This window comes from Oncorhynchus gorbuscha, unplaced genomic scaffold, assembly GCF_021184085.1.
Source record: "Oncorhynchus gorbuscha isolate QuinsamMale2020 ecotype Even-year unplaced genomic scaffold, OgorEven_v1.0 Un_scaffold_22:::fragment_2:::debris, whole genome shotgun sequence".
NCBI lineage: Eukaryota > Metazoa > Chordata > Actinopteri > Salmoniformes > Salmonidae > Oncorhynchus > Oncorhynchus gorbuscha.
The window spans coordinates 7,810-21,560 of NW_025745099.1; the positions used below are offsets into that span (position 1 = coordinate 7,810).

The 13,751-nt window shown below is 40.0% G+C and overlaps 1 protein-coding gene across 2 annotated transcripts in view; it reads left to right on the forward strand.

Annotated features, from left to right (window-relative positions):
* Positions 1-1,089: 1,089 nt before the first annotated feature.
* The window catches only part of LOC124017474 (SH3 domain-binding protein 4-A-like), a 33,082-nt gene continuing 20,420 nt past the window's right edge, over positions 1,090-13,751 (forward strand). Inside the window, exon 1 of one of the 2 annotated variants that reach the window (XM_046332682.1) lies at positions 1,090-1,220. The gene's annotated coding sequence lies outside the window, so the exon portion shown is untranslated. Of the gene's footprint in view, positions 1,226-13,751 lie in introns of both variants that reach the window. The other variant, XM_046332681.1, reaches the window with a different exon arrangement.

Genomic DNA, 13,751 nt, shown 5'->3' on the forward strand with positions numbered 1-13,751 from the left:
ACTGAGTACCACTCTTTATATTTTCAAGCGTGGTGGTGGCTGCATCATGTTATGTTTATGCTTGTCATCGGCAAGGACTAGGGATAAAAATAAATGGAATAGAGCTAAGCACGGGCAAAATACTAGAGGAAAACCTTATTTAGTCTGCTTTCCAACATTCACTGGGAGACAAATGTTCCTTTCAGCAGGACAATAACCTAAAACACAAGGCCCAATATACACTGGAATTGCTTAACAAAACAGCATTGAATGTTCCTGAGTGGCCTAGTTACAGTTTTGATTTAAATTGGCTTGAAAATCTATGCCAAGATTTGAAAATGGCTGTCTAGCAGTGATCAACAATCAACTTGACAGAGCTTGAAGAATTTCTGAAATAATAATGGGAAGAATACTGTATAATCCAGGTGTGCAAAGCTCTTATAGACTCACCCAGAAAGACTCACAGCTGTAATTGCTGCAAAAGGTGCTTCTTACATGTATTTGAATCATGGGTATCTGAATCATGGGTGTGAGTACTTATGTAAATAAAAACAAGTTTTCTTTTTGACATTATTTGGTATTGTGACTTAATCCATTTTAAATTCAGGCTGCAACACAACAATAAGCCAAAGAGTGTGAGTACTTTCTGAAGGCACTGTATGTGATGTAGCAGGCAATTTAAAGGGGATAGCTTTTTGCTTGCGAGTGCTACTTTCACTACTTACACTAAAAGGTACACAAATCTACCACCGAATCCCTATAAATGAATTGAAATTAATAGGGATTATCAACCACCAAAACCACACAAGATTCCAAAGAGAAAATGATATTAGCCTCTATCTCTATCTCTCTCTTCTCTCTTGTAGCCTCATAGGAACAATGAGTTTTTATAAAGTTGATACACAAAAACAATTACACAGCATTAACGATATTAGGATCGATGATGACATTGAACATAACATTGTAACGTATTTATAGCTCTAATCATCGTCATTACAGACTGAGGCTGTACAATTAAATGTTGATTCATTCGTCTAGCCTCCGTTTCCAGTCTCCTCCCCTCCTTGACGACGTCACCAATCTCTTAGAGCAGAGCGCTTTTTACAGAACGAGCACTCATCTAAGGGAGCTGAAAAAGAACAACGTCCGAAGCCCTTTCCCGAAGTTCCCGATACGTTTTGGAACCCGGTCAACATTTTGATTAGGTGTTCAACATTTTGATTTAGTGTTTACAAACCCTGGTAAGGTATGTCAAGCTTCTAAACTATTTTACATTTCGTTAAACGAGAGAGATGTCAAGATACAGTAGGCCTATTTATGATAACCAACCGATTAAATGATGAAGCACCCAAGTCATCGTATTGGGTTTCCAATACTTTCTGAAGTCATGCCTTACTTGTCGTATCCGATACATAATGTATAAATGGTTGTATTAATGAGCAATGAATTTAAAAGTCTTCACTATATGCCCCTGAATAGTCTTTTATGAAACTCTCTTTGTTGAATGTAGCAAATAGCGGTAACTGACACTTCATACTACACCGTTGACCATGTGTAGCCTACTACCACAAGAGCTGTTGCTATGAAACAGTATGGGGCTCCCTGTAATGTTTGCAGTGTTGCCAAATAATACATTTTCACCAGCAGCATCACGCCGAGTGGCGCAGCGGTCTAATGAACTGCATCTCAGTGCTAGAGGCATCGCTACAGACCCTGGTTCGATTCCAGGCTGTATCGCAACTGGCTAACTCCCATAGGGTAGTTGCACAATTGGCTCAGCGTCCTCCAGGTTAAGGTTTGGTCGGGGTAGGCCGTCACTGTAAATAAGAATTTGTTATTAACTGACTCGCCTAGTTAAATAATTGAAATAAGAAAATCAACATCAACTTTATACTATAACATAGTATAAAAATATAGAACTATAGAAACCATCATCATCATACTCTTCTTTCTCTTGTTACCTATTCTCCTCTTCCTCCATTCTTTATTAGCAAATCACATATCATGTCTGTTGTCATAATGAAGGGATATGCTCCTAAATATCACACATTCAATTCAAGGAGAAATAGAAAGTAATGAACGATGCGATTTTCCATGTTGTAACATTCATGAACCTTTTACTGCAGTGGGCTAAATCAGGGTCACAAAGAGTCATTCTTGGTAGTCTTAAACAAATCTACTTTGAAACAAAAGTATACACCTCACACACATGGTTATAGTTTGCATCCCAATATTACACTTTATATACATCACAGAAGACGGAACTATAACAAAACGGTTTGACAGATTTCCGGGTGTTTAAAAAAAGTCTGTTTATTAATTATGGAATTCTGAAAAATATGAGTAACACTAGTCATTTGACTGAGGAAAAGGGTTACGCTATTGGAGTCTTTCAAATTTGATACCATTTTTTTCCCAAAATGATTTTGAAGCCAGACCATTTATCCTCAGTATTATTTTGGTAATTACATATTCATAGTGTGTGTGTGTGTGTTATTGTATGTTATTGTGTGTGTGTGTGTTTGTGTGTGTGTGTGTGTTGTGTGTGTGGCAGCAGAACAGCATTGTTGTTGGTATTGGGAGGCCCTTATTGCCTTTCTCTCAGACTGCATTAGAAGTGGATCAGGGCTTGGGACTGAGACGGGGGCGTGGGTAGCTGCCTGCCTGGGTAGTGAGGGGATTTTAGGCTTATCAAATGACCTTATCCACCAGGGTGCATCCCAAATAGCACCCTATCCCCTATACAGTGCACTACTTTTGACGGTGCACTTTATAGGGAATAGGGTGTCGTTTGGGACACAAACCAAAGGCTCAGGACGTGTTGGAGAACATGCAGCTCTCACTCACATTTGACATGCCCCTCACGCCTACCCTTTACTGTTGTCACTCAACATTGTGGGCCTTTGACTCAAATTAATGTATCAGACTCTGTCATACGCCAGTCCTTCCCAAGCACAGTTATGATTCAGTAAAGGAAATATCTTGCACCCCATGATTTCAAAGCGTTCCAGAATCTATGTTGTTAAACCTGTGACGGGTGAAAAAAACAAATGATCACAATAACATAGTAACTGCACCTTTCATGACTCTCATGACTTTATTCAAGGCTGTTGAATGCAGCTTAGCTCTGCCGTCTCGCTGTGTGACATCAGACACCTTTTCATTTCCTGGCTGAGATGATTTAAACCAGAGGGTTTGGGGGATTCTAAGATACAGCAGGAATGTGGGCTGAGAGGTGCTCTACTGTAGTAGACCGGAGACCTGCCTGTAGTTGGTCTGTTTCCCATCAGAGAAGCATCTCCTCTTGTCTTGCTCTCGTCTTGTCCTATTCTCTTCTTCTCTCCTTTACTGCATCTCTTCCTTCCTGTTTTTTCTTCTCTTCTTCTCGTCCTCTTCTTAATTAATTAATGGGGGGGGGGTGGCATATGAAAAAGAGGGCTTTGGTTTCAGAAGTAAGACAGAAAAAGCTTAATATCGTTTTTCTACTGGTACAGGGCATATTGCTGTATTTGATCAAATAAAGGAAACTTCACGACAGTGTGACCAGGATAGGAGGGGTGTATACTTTTGGGAGGGGTCTGGAACTGTACTGTGGATTTCACTGTTGTTCACACTGGTGAGGAGGAGCCATAACCTACAGTCAGTCACCTGTCTGTCTAGTCTACTAACTGAGTTTAAGCTGTCTGGTGTGTGGAGGGTCAAACACACAAAAGTTAGGCAGTACACATGGGTTAAGGACAGTGATGGTAAGGTCAGTGTAGCAAGGTTAGCCATGCTGTATGTATCTGACCACTGCAGTGGTAGAATTATGCAGTGTGCCATTACTCCTATGGGTTTTACAGATCAGCATTTTGTCACTTTGAGACATTAAAGGTCAGATGCAGCCTTTTTAAAAATCTCAATATCAAATCATTTCTGGGTAACAATTAAGTACCTTACTGTGATTGTTTAAATTAAAATGGTCAGATAGAAACTATTACACTAAAAGGGCATTTTCACAATTTCACAGTATTATTCTAACCTCATAGTGTGGACATACAGTATATATATATACCATTGTCTTAAAGGCCCATAGCAGTCAAAAATAACGATATATATATATATATATTGGAGAAAAGCCCAAATATGTGTCTTTTGACAACAGTACAGTGCATTTGGAAAGTATTCAGACCCATTGACTTTTTCCACATTTTGTTACGTCACAGCCTTATTCTAAAATGGATTAAATGTTTATTTGTTCTCCTCTACGCACATTTTCTCATAATGACATAGCAAAAACAAGTTTTTAGACATTTTTGCAAAAGTATAAAAAATATAAACTGAAATATGACATTTACATAAGTATTCAGATCCTTTACTTAGTACTTTGCTGAAACACCTTTGGCAGCGATTACAGCCTTGAGTCTTCTTGAGTATGACGCGAAAAGCTTGGCACACCTGTATTTGGGGAGGTTCTCCCATTCTTCTCTGCAGATCCTCTTAATCTCTGTGAAGTTGGATGTGGAGTGTCACTGCACAGCTAATTTCACGTCTGTCCAGAGATGTTCGATTGCGTTCAAGTCCTGGCTCTGGCTGAGCCATTCAAGGACATTCAGAGACTTGTACCGAAGCCACTCTTGTGTTGCCTTGGCACGTGCTTAGGGTTGTTGTCCAGTTGGAAGGTGAACTTTCACTCCAGTCTGATGTCCTAAGCTCTCTGGAGCAGGTTTTCATCAAGGATCTCTCTGTACTTTGCGCCGTTCATCTTTCCCTCGGTCCTTACTGGTCTCCCAGTCGGGCTGTCATACCTTTTTACTAAGGAGTGGCTTCTGTCTGGCCACTCTACCATATGGCCTGATTGGTGGAGTGCTGTAGAGATGGTTGTCCTTCTGGAAGGTTCTTCCATCTCCACAGAGGAATTCTGGAGCTCTGTCAGACTGACCATCGGGTTCTTGGTCACCTCCCTGACCAAGGCCCTTCTCCCCAGATTTCTCAGTTTGGCCAGGTGGCCAGCTCTTCTTTCATTTAAGAATCATGGAGGCCACTGTGTTCTTGGGGACCTTCATTGCTGCAGAACATGTTATGTGTGCCTCGACACAATCCTGTCTCGAAGCTCTACGGACAATTCCTTCAACCTCTTGGCTTGGTTTTTGCTCTGACATGCACTGTCAACTGTGGGAACTTTTATAGACAGGTGTGGGCCTTTCCAAATCATATTTAATCAATTGAATTTACCACAGGTGGACTCCAATCAAGTTGGAGAAACATCTCAAGGATGATCAATAGAAACAGGATGCACCTGAATTTCGAGTCTCGTAGAAAAGGATCTGAATACTTGTTTGTTTCTAATACAGTTGCTAAATACAAAATACATTTGCTAAAATTTCACTTTGTCATTATATTATTTTATATTGATTTTGTGTAGATTGATGAGGATTTTAAAAAATGAAATTCATTTTAGAATAAGGCTGTAACGTAATTTTGGGGGGTAAAAAGTCAAGGGGTCTGAATACTTCCGAATGCACTGTATATATATATCTCTTTATACCATGGCAGTGTTGGATACTTGTTTCTGATTGGCTTGAAGGCAAGAGCATTCTAGAGAGTGCATTATTTCCCTGTAACACACTGTATGACATAACGGGAGAATTCAATGGCTATAGTTCATTTTTAAATGTTCTATGTTTACACTGCTTTTAAAAGCAAAAGTGCCATTGTTTAATTTGATTTCCATGTTAGCAAGGTAGTTGGGTTAGCAAAACTAGCAAGTCTATTTGTTTCGTTACCAAAACAAATACTGCAGCTATCTGGTAAACTTGCTAGCTATTTCAGTGGATGTCGAATACATTTGTACCTGCAAATTAACAAATTTTTAGCATTCCTTGGAAAATAATGCAACTCCCTAGCACATCGTGGAAAATACCTTCCATGCCGGTTGTTATTTTCCATATAGCGCATAGCTCCTCGTTGATTTACCCTTACGTGTGTATGTAAACAGGAACTGAGAGCACTTGAGCAGGATATAAACTCTATTGAGCTAAAACTGCTCACACAGAATGACCCTGGTCTGGACAGAATTTTGCAAGACAAAATACATAAACTGGGGTTCCTATATGAGAGGGTGAAAGGGGCCTTGGTCAGGTCTCCTTTAATACTCTCAGGGACATGGTATGACAAAATATCCTAGCGCGTAAAAATAAATCAATTGGAACAGTCGGTAGGGAGTTTGACCTCCCAATAAAGGTGATTTTAACATTCAAATGATCTTCCTCTTCTCCTCTTCACTCTCTCTCCTGCCATCTCAGAGCTGTGAAGAGCAAACAGTGTCACAGTCCTCAAAAGCCTCAATCCAGCCTCCCCATTAATGGCTGCAGGTAGCCTAGCGGTTAGAGCGTTTGGTAGCTATTTTGAATGCCCAAGGTGAAAAATCTGTTGATGTGCCCTTGAGCAATGCACCTAATCCTAATTTCTTCAGTGGCGCTGTTGATAATGGCTGACCCTGGCTGTGACTCCACTTTCAGGGGGAGTTGAGATATGCACATTTCCATTTTTACATGTGTATAATACACACTTGTACATGTGTGAAACAGGACCAATATATATTTGTATTATTGGGGCTGGGAGAGGCTTGGGACCTCACAATATGATATTAGCATGATACTTTTGTGCTGACAAGATATGTATAGCGATTCTATATGTATTGTGATTCAATTCCATAATTGTGATTCTATGTTCCAAACATATGTCTGCTGCAGAGAGACAAGAGAGAGATATGAGAAAACAAGTTTTTATCTGTCATGGCAATAAAAGTGCTGGAAACAAATGGTCTTCCTGTTTAAAAAGAAGATGGAGAACAAGCTATGAATGAAATATTCTTTGGTGCAGGACCGGTACAGCCAACTAGCGCAAAAATTGTCCAAACAATACCACACGATATAAATAATATCCTCATATGTAACTGCATAGAGTTAATCCGCCATCACAAATGATTAGTTACCAAGCTATAGCCAAATAAACTCTAAATACACATCTCAAAACATAAATCAAATCCCAGATATTTACCTGTTTTATGTGAACGATAGGGAACACAATTGTCAAGACAATGTCTACTATACATGATTTTCAATGTTTGGTACACAGAGTGGAATATAATGGAGGGAGATGCTTGGAAGGGGAAGGGGCACAAACAGCCATTCATTTCTATTACCCGTTACTGTCGCATTGGAGTTTCCTAGGAAGCTTGTCTCCCTTCTCTGCTAGCTTGTCTGGTGCAGTACAGTATAGAAGTTGACCGATTAATCGGAAAGGCCGATTAATTAGGGCCAATTTCAAGTTTTCATAACAATCATTAATCGGCATTTCTGGACACCGATTGTGGCCTATTACATTGCACTCCACGGGGAGACTGCGTGGCAGGTTGACAACCTGCTATGCGAGTGCAGCAAGGAGCCAAGGTAAGGCCCTAGCTAGCATTAAACTTATCTTATACTTATAAAAAACAATCAATCTTAACATAATCACTAGTTAACTACACATGGTTGATGAAATTACTAGTTTATCTAGCTTGTCCTGCGTTACATATAATCGATGCCGTGCCTGTTAATTTATCATTGATTCACAGCCTACTTCGCCAAACGGGTGATTTAACATGCGCATTCGCGAAAAAAGCAGTCTTTGCACCAATGTGTACCTAACCATAAACATCAACGCCTTTCTTAAAATCAATATACAAGTATATAAAACCTGCATATTTAGTTAATATTGCCTGCTAACATGAACTTCTTTCAACTAGGGAAATTGTGTCACTTCTCTTGCGTTCTGTGTCACTTCTCTTGCATTCTGTGCAACAGAGTCAGGGTATATTCAGCAGTTTTGGCCACCTGGCTCGTTGCGAACTGTGTGAAGACTATTTATTCCTAACAAAAACAGCCAACTTCGCCAAACGGGGGATGATTTAACAAAAGCGCATTTGCGGAAAAAAACACAATCGTTGCACGAATGTACCTGTCAGGACCCGGTTACGAACCCGGGTCTCCGGAGTGAGAAACAGTCACTTAACCAACTGAGCCACGAATAGTCGGCAGAACCCAGAAGATGAGGCAGACACAGCAGTACTTGAGACGGTGTATTTAATGAAGTAAAAAGTTAAGTTCTTCAGGAAAACATGTAACTCCACAACCTCAAAAGGAATCCTACAAGAACAAAGGTAATCCTCCAAGACAAAAAAGGTAAATCCACAAGGTGGAAGATAAAGCCTCAAAAGATACTCAAAAAACAAACAAACAAGAACAAAAAACAGAATTCCACAAGAGAGTCCACCGGGATCAACAAGAGTTCTCAGAGTACTAGGGCTGGGTGCTAACATACAAACACAGAGCAAAGAACTGAGGAAAACAAAGGGTTTAAATACAATCAGGGGAAATGAGGCACAGGTGCAAATAATAATGGGGATCAAGGGAAAACAAAAGGTCAAAAGGCACAATGGGGACATCTAGTGACCAAAAACCGGAACAACGCTGGCCAAATCCTGACATGTACCTAACCATAAACATCCATGCCTTTATTAAAATCAATACACAGAACTATATTTTATTAAATCTGCATATTTAGTTAAAGGAAATCCAGGTTAGCAGGCAATATTAAACAGGGGAAATTGTGTCACTTCTCTTGCATTCATTTCACACAGAGTCAAGGTATATGCAACAGTTTGGGCCGACTGGCTCATTGCGAACTAATTTGCTAGAATTGTATGTAATTATGACGTAACATTAAAGGTTGTGCAATGTAACAGGAATATTTAGACTTATGGATGCCACCCGTTAGATAAAATACGGAACGGTTCCGTATTTCACTGAAAGAATAAACATTTTGTTTTCAAAATGATAGTTTACAGATTTGACCATATTAATGACCTTAAGGCTCATATTTCTGTGTGTTATTATGTTATAATTAAGTATATGATTTGATATTTGATAGAGCAGTCTGACTGAGCGGCGGTAGGCAGCAACAGGCTCGTAAGCATTAAATCAAACAGCACTTTCGTGTGTTAGCCAGCAGCTCCGCTGTGCTTCAAACATTGAGCTGTTTATGACTTCAAGCCTATCAACTCCTGAGCTAGTTAGCGGGATGCGTGCTAATAGCGTTTCAATCGGTAATGTCACTCGCTCTGAGACCTTGAAGTATTTGTTATAGTCAATCGTCAAAGGTATATGAAATACAAATGGCATAAAGAGAAATAGTCCTATAATTCCTATAATAATTACAACCTAAAACTTCTTACCTGGGAATATTGAAGACTCATGTTAAAAGGAACCACCAGCTTTCATATGTTCTCATGTTCTGAGCAAGGAACTTAAACGTTAGCTTTTTTACATGGCACTTATTGCGTTTTTACTTTCTTCTCCAACACTTCGTTTTTGCATTATTTAAACCAAATTGAACATGTTTGAATATTTATTTGAGGCTAAATTGATTTTATTGATGTATTATATTAAGTTAAACTAAAAGTGTTCATTCAGTATTGTTGTAATTGTCATTATTACAAATAAATAAATACATTTAAAAAAGTTGCAGACTAATCGGTATTGGCTTTTTTGGTCCTCCAATAAATGTTATCGGTGTTGAAAAATCATAATCGGTCGACCTCTAGTACAGTATAATGATGAGGTTTCAGTCTCTGTCATGCTGGCTGGGTCACTCACCAGTCAACCTCTCTTTAACCCTGCTCCCGTTCAGAGGCTGGCATCATATTAACGAGGCCTGGCTGTGCCAGAGGACTGGACTCAAATATGGAGGAACAAGGGCAATGAGAGTATGTGATCAATCATAGTGTGGGCCATTTCCACACACACGAAGCATACACAAACACGAGAGCATACACACACATTGTGGTTCACATCAATTTTAGAAGTCACATACTCGACAGGAGGAGAATATTGGGCTATCAACCATACACATCTCAAAATATTGGAACAAATGTACCTCCAAAATTGGTTTTGTTCATCTGGTGGTTTTGGTAATGCTGGAAGCCTTTTTCCATCAGGGGGTGTAGAGCTAGCTAAGCTAAGGCTGAAAAATAACATCGTTTTCCAACTTTCCACTTCATAATTAATGGTTGGGCTAAACACAAGTACCTTGCTTACTAATCCTTTTGATAAAACACCCGAGCACCTCTGTTATGAGGAGAGACATTAAATGCAGAGGCATTAAATGAGTTAGGGAAGAATTCATTTCTACTTATTTCATGTATTCTCGTGAGATATAGGCCTAGCTTTAGCTATTACAGCCTGCATACACACACACACGCACGCACGCACGCACACGCACACACACACACACACACACACACACACACACACACACACACACACACACACACACACACACACACACACACACACACACACACACACACACACACACACACACACACACACCGTGAAACAGTCTGAAGCCCATTAGTGTCAGAAAGCTCCACTTAGTTCCATTAGCTGAGAAATAACTTTAGCTCAATTATGATGTTGTGTCACTGTGTTGGAAATTAATTTAATAATCAACGTTTGAGCTTTCCTGGAAGGCTGCTTTCTTTAAGAACTCATTTATCCTTCCCTCACCTACGGCATGACTTCAATATCAGGCTCCTATAGTTCTCTTGTTAGTTGTTTCCAGGGATATAATGGAGGCTTTAACACCAATTCATTAATGAACTAATGCAAATGCATGCAAATGATTTCGCGGTTGACTACCATACCCATGTCTTCTTGTGCAGAGATCTTCTCTACACCAAAGTGGACACCAATAATGTAGTACTGTTGGTTATAACATTAGAACAATAGGTCTATGCTGACTAAGGTCTAATGGTCTATGTTGAATGAAGTATAAGTCCTTACTGTTTTACTGCAGTATACTCTCATCCCTCGGCTAGGAACTAAACCCAGTTTTGATTTACTTCAACAATTATCTTTCTGTGGTCTCAAATTAAAGGAACCTACAGGCTCATCATTCACATCGTCTAAGAATCTCGTAAAATAATGAATGTATTTTGTTACTTTTTTTGGTATGGGGTTGAACAGCCTTGCTTTTGACAAAGTAATTAGCTTGTCAGTGAAGCAGGACAGAATGATGACATTGGCATGAATCAGTCAACATAGTGTAAGAAAATCAGGTAACATTTTACATTAAGGTGAAGATATGCAAAAAAAATACTAAACAAGGTTGTAAATGGTTTAGAAACTGTTAATGTTAGTTTATAGATGAGTTATAAACAGTTGTTACACATCAGTTGAGATTGTGCGTCCTATAACTGTTATTGAGAAGGCCTGCCATGAATGGTTGTTTTTTACATAGACTGCGTCTTTTTGACAGGCTTCTCATTCCTATAATGGACACAGATATTTCTAGGAGCCAAAGCGGTAGGCATACGCTTAATGACATTGCTATAAAAACGAGGGAAAGACAATCTATGAGAACATACTTGGAAAATAAGTAATTCAAGTAGAAAGTCAATCGGGGATTAGATAATATTGCTGTGGAGTTAATTAAGCGTGTTAAAGTCTCAGCTCCCTCGCGTGTGTTTAAGGAACGGTTTGCTGAAACAATATACCCTTTCCACTTTGTCGGCTAGATTAGATGAGGCCTTTCAGAATGTATTGATGGAAATGTGGCCTTTCGGGATGCATTGAAGGGAAAACTCTGAGTCTCATAAATCATTTGGACATTTTATTACATTTTACATCGTGATTAACATCCTTACGTTTGACAACGTAATTAGCCTGATTGGGAAAGGTTGGATTATGCTGCATGAACAGAATTGAAGATTGATAGCATCTAGAGAGACTCTCAATCTAGCATCTTCAAAGACTCAGTGACAAGGAGAAGTGGCTTCCGGTTCCAATTCATCACGTCTGGCTGTGGTATCGGTGGATTCATCTCAGAAAAGGATCTGCTATTTAGCTTGGTGTGCAGAACATCGACAGCAATCTGACCCCGCTGTAGCGGTGGAAGTGAATGACAGTCTTTTTGCCAGTCGAGCTTTATTGATCCTCACATCGATGGACTGTCACTGTCCCCCGAGCCTAGCTAGCTCCCTGGCACGCGGAAGGAGAAACGAACAGGTTACATTGAGCCACATATTTTCCTCAAGGATTGAGAGTGGCTGTGAAATCTCTCCCTGACATCTCTGGGGGACTTTAGTGTCTCTGAACAAAACCTTTTAGCTTTTAGGCCAGGGCTGTATGGTTCACTGCATTGAGGTGTAGTGTAGCTCGCTACCCCCTCCTGCTTCCTGTGTTAGAGAAAATGCTGGAATCAAGAATATGGTCTCACTCATATAAAAGTACTCTCCTCCTGACATCGACTGACAGAGTGTTTTGAATTATGGATTAGCTAAATGTGAAATCATGAGCGAGGCCTTTGAGCTAGTTTGTTGTAAGTAGAGGAGGCTGTGTGACATGGTACTCAGCTGTGCGATATTTGCTTGCACTATACACATTACATACATTTGAAATGTTACATGTGAAATCAAGTCAAATTACACAAAGTCATGTCCAAATTCTTGTCAAGACAATAGCTATGTCAAGGAAGGAAGCTATCTGACCTACAGTGGCTTGCGAAAGTAATCACCTCCCTTGGCATTTTTCCTATTTTGTTGCCTTACACCCTGGTATTAAAATATATTTTGGGGGGGGTTGTAATCATTTGATTTACACAACCTGCCTACCACTTTGAAGATGCAAAATATTTTTTTTTGTGAAACAAACAAGAAATAAGACAGAAAAACTGAAAACCTGAGCGTGCATAACTATTCACTCCCCCAAAGGCAATACTTTGTAGAGCCACCTTTTGCAGCAATTACAGCTGCAAGTCTCTGAGGGTATGTCTCTATAAGCTTGGCACATCTAGCCACTGGGATCTTTGCCCATTCTTCAAGGCAAAACTGCTCCAGCTCCTTCAAGTTGGATGGGTTCCGCTGGTGTACAGCAAACTTTAAGTCATACCACATATTCTCAATTGGATCGTGGTCTGGGCTTTGACTAGGTCATTCCAAGATATTTCAATGTTTTCCCTTAATCAACTCAAGTGTTGCTTAAGTAGGTTGCCTAGGGTCATTGTCCTGCTGCAAGGTGAACCTCTGTCCCAGTCTCAAATCTCTGGAAGCCTGAAACAGGTTTTTCTCAAGAATTCCCATGTATTTAGCAGTCCCTGCCGATGGGAAACTGCCACATGGTGTTCCTGGAGTGATGAGAGTTGTTGGGTTTGCGCCAGACATAGCGTTTTCCTTGATGGCCAAAAAGCTCAATTTTAGTCTCATCTGACCAGAGTACCTTCTTTCATATGTTTGGGGAGTCTCCCACATTTCTTTTGGCGAACACCAAACATGTTTGCTTATTTTTTTCTGGCAGTCTTCCGTAAAGCCCAGCTCTGTGGAATGTACGGCTTAAAGTGGTCCTATGCAGCTCCTTCAGGGTTATTTTTGGTCTCTTTATTGCCTCTCTGATTAATGCCCTCCTTGCCTGGTCCGTGAGTTTTGGTGGGCGGCCCTCTCTTGGCAGGTTTTTGCGCTGCCATATTCATTCCATTCTTTTTATTATGGATTTAATGGTGCTCTTTGAATGAAAGTTTCAGATATTTTTTTATCACCCAAACCTGATCTGTACTTCTCCACAACTTTGTCCCTGACCTGTTTGGAGAGCTCCTTGGTCTTTATAGTGTCGCTTGCTTGGTGATGCCCTTTGCTTAGTGGTGTTGCAGACTCTGGGGCCTTTCAGAACAGGTGTATATATACTGAGATCAGG